This window comes from Myodes glareolus, chromosome 16, assembly GCF_982192425.1.
Source record: "Myodes glareolus chromosome 16, mMyoGla1.1, whole genome shotgun sequence".
Classification (NCBI taxonomy): Eukaryota; Metazoa; Chordata; class Mammalia; order Rodentia; family Cricetidae; genus Myodes; species Myodes glareolus.
Window position 1 is genome coordinate 43,709,428 of NC_142041.1, and position 3,414 is coordinate 43,712,841.

A 3,414-nucleotide genomic window follows, 5' to 3' on the forward strand; every position below is an offset into this window, starting at 1 on the left:
CATTTCAATTTTGACTTTCCACCCCCATAAAAATAGAGTGAGTTAATTTGCTACATGCAAATTTGATCATGTCACATCCATGATTAAAACCATTTTGTGCTTTCTCATTACTGCTAAAATCAAGTAAACGTCAGAACTGAAGGAGCAATCTCAGCTTTTAGTATTTTCTTCTCCATATTGATGTCCATGAGAAATTGTTTGACATGACTTGAAAATCCCAGTGTTTCCAAGATCCTAAAACTATACATCTATCCACTGATTATCTCATATCTATTCTTCTCTTTGCAGTTATTAAACTCAAGAGTCTATTCAGCAAAAAAATGAATGAATGATTATGTATTTAATTTTACTAGGGCCATTGCTGGCTCACGTCCTTCATTCTAGCTTAACAATAAAATACCTTGTTCCTTCATTAACATATGATTCTGTTAGGTAGATATAACAGTCTCTACAACCTGCCTCGAGTTACCTGGAAATGTTCACTTTTCCTGTGTGGTGAGTTGAACGATAATGACCCCTTTAGACTCATCCTCATATTTTAGTGCCTGGTCCTCATTTGGTGGAGGTATTGGGGAGAATAAAATGTTATGACCTTGTAGTACAGTCTATATCACTGGGTCTTGGGCTTTGAGGTTTCAAAATCTCATACAGCTTCTAGTTATCACTCTATACTTTGTCTCTGTGTTTTTCTCTTACTGTCTCTGTCTCTCTCTCTGTCTCTCTCTCTGTCTCTCTCTCTGTCTCTCTCTCTCTGTCTCTCTCTCTCTCTCTCTCTCTCATATTGGATGTTTGTACCAACCATGATCGTGGGCTATGTGGCCCAGTAGAGCAAGCAGGTGCTTCTTGTCTGCCTTTGTGACATCTTATAAGGAAGGAGGGACGGTATAATAATACCTTGTGCATTCTTATTTTCCCCAGAAATCCTGACAGCAGTTAGTGTTCTAAGGTCTCCAGGGTTTAGGATGGCAAATAGGTCAACATACACATCAAATTTGTTGGCAAAAAAAAATGTTTACAAAGCATGCTGCTCAAGTCACCAGGTCAGAACATACACACAGGATGCACATGAACTCCACTGTAAGCGTAAGGAACACTTTTGGAAATGTTGTCTTCAAAGTATTGCCACTTGACAAACCTAGTGGCAGTATTCATGTCAGACAAGTTATACTTAAGTCTTGAGGGGAGAGAACCAGGGACTTCAGGATCCTGGCTATAGGTGTCCTGTGCCCACTTCATGCACTTTTGGATATTTTCCTTTTCTAGCACAAAGTCTATATTATTTCCTACTGACTATGAAGTGGAAGCACTGCCAGAAAAAAGAAGAGGAGTTTAGAGTGGCGTCTGTGCTTTGGCTACTTCAGGGTTTGACAGCTTCCCATCAAAAATGATGTGTCATTTTTTTCTGTCTTTCTTCCTTGTTTGGAGGCATCTTCTCAGCTTCCAGAATGATTTAACCCAAGAATGACTTGAATTTCCTGACAATTTCTTGGTAAGTTTTAATAAAGTAATCCATAGGTTGATCAAGTACTTCCATTTTGCACTAATTCTGTATAGGTCAACAGCATTACATTTGCAATAATTCTGTATAGTTGAGGTCAGCCTTAACCTGATTCCAGGATGCATAAACAATGTTGTCCCACTCACTAGCTAGTCACAAAGATATTCTTCAAGCCAGATACAATGTCCATCACCATAACTATAATGGATTCCTCTGCTCTTTTGTCCACCTGAATGCAGTAAAAATTCTGAGGCATAGGCCCTTAGAAGCCTCTCAAGTATTTCAATCTTGTGATGAATCACTGTAGAACACATAATTTAAAAGTCTATCTTTTCTTTACTAAGGGACTCTACAATATATTTGTGCATCATGATGGAAGAGACATAGTTACAAGTCATGCTTATACATGTTTACCTTGGGTTTATAAATCTCACTATTAGTAACTCAAGCTTCACCTTCTGGATCTCATAGGGGTCACTCTGTAATACTTTGGAGCAATTAATGTTACTATTAGCACCATCTCCAGCATGATCCAAGTGTTTGTGTTTGATGCTAACAGATTCAGGCTTCTGATGATTTTTTTAGAACAGAAGGTGATTAAAGAGAGAACAAGAACCACAAAGTAGTACTTGGCAGGAATAAGACAAAAGTCTACCCCCAAACAAGTTTCTCAGTATAGTGACATTTCACTTTATTTTAATAAATAAAACTTGCCTGAGAACCAGAAAGGTAAAATAGCCACACTGGTCAGCCATATAGACCACATGGCAATAACACATACCTATAATCCCAGTAGCTACACTAGTTTAAAAACTAGTGTGGTGCATACCTTTAGTTCCAGCAGTGAATTCCTTTAATCCAAAACCTAGAGAGGATTACAAAATGGGGGGAAACAGCTCTCAGTCAGAATCTCATTCTGTGATTCCTGGAGGCAGGACTGTCATTTTTGAATTGAAGTTGAGGTAAAAGCCAGTGGCTTGCTATTTTTCTTTTCTTGTCTTCTAGTTGAACTCCAATTTCTCTCTCTGAGTTTTTATTAATTATGCTTCATTTCAGCATTTCAAATGACAGTCAGAGAATTCTCTTTGAGATAAGGCAATCTTCAAGGCATTGGACACTAATGTTATTTCCTCCAGTTTTTTCTCTGTTGTGGCCAGATGAGTCAAAATTTATTAGTAGGAAAAGATATCACTGGACAGGACAGGACATTTAGAATCACAGGAAGTCTGGATTCATTGAGGCCCTGATTCCTGGTGATGTCCTGCACCTGTTCAGAGGGGTTACAATGCTGCCTTGTTTCTGTCTTACACCAGGCAATAATGACATATACCAACAGGGTTTTCAAATAGTCTGTGCATGATGAATGCATGAAACTCCACTGAATTGGGTCACAATATGGATCCTGGCATGTTGGATGAAGAATTTCCCTGGCCTTGGTTGCTGACAGTGAGCACACTGTCCATTTGGGATGTGCAGGACACAAGGAAAAAGTGTCTGCTGAACCTTGCCAAGGCAGGGTAGAACAGTTCTTTAAAATTCTCTGCTTCTGAAAATTGTCTGTCAGATATTCTAGGCCTATACTCAAAATGGATGCTCCAAGTTTGCTGAGAAACATTGGGAGATTGTCTAGGCAGCCAGTTGTCTCTCGCACTTCTTGTATTTTTCAGAAGCTGCTTGCTTATACTTCCTATTTACTTGGGTAATGTTATTTTCCTTCTAAGATATTTGATAGGATTGAAGAATAGATAGGCACAGTTAATGTCCTTTCATAGCTTAACTAAGAGCATATTAGGTACTAGTTTCAGATTATTCAAGATAGGACAACTGTTGGAGTGATATCTGTAATTTGCCATTTGCCTATGATCTGGACATTTAGTATGTCTTTCTTAATGGATGATGATCTTGTAGGTTGTAGT

The 3,414-nt window shown here is 38.5% G+C and overlaps 1 pseudogene; it reads right to left on the reverse strand.

Annotated features, from left to right (window-relative positions):
- Positions 1–811: 811 nt before the first annotated feature.
- LOC125390863 (beta-1,3-galactosyl-O-glycosyl-glycoprotein beta-1,6-N-acetylglucosaminyltransferase-like) lies at positions 812–2,169 on the reverse strand (annotated as a pseudogene).
- Between the last annotated feature and the right edge of the window lie 1,245 nt (positions 2,170–3,414).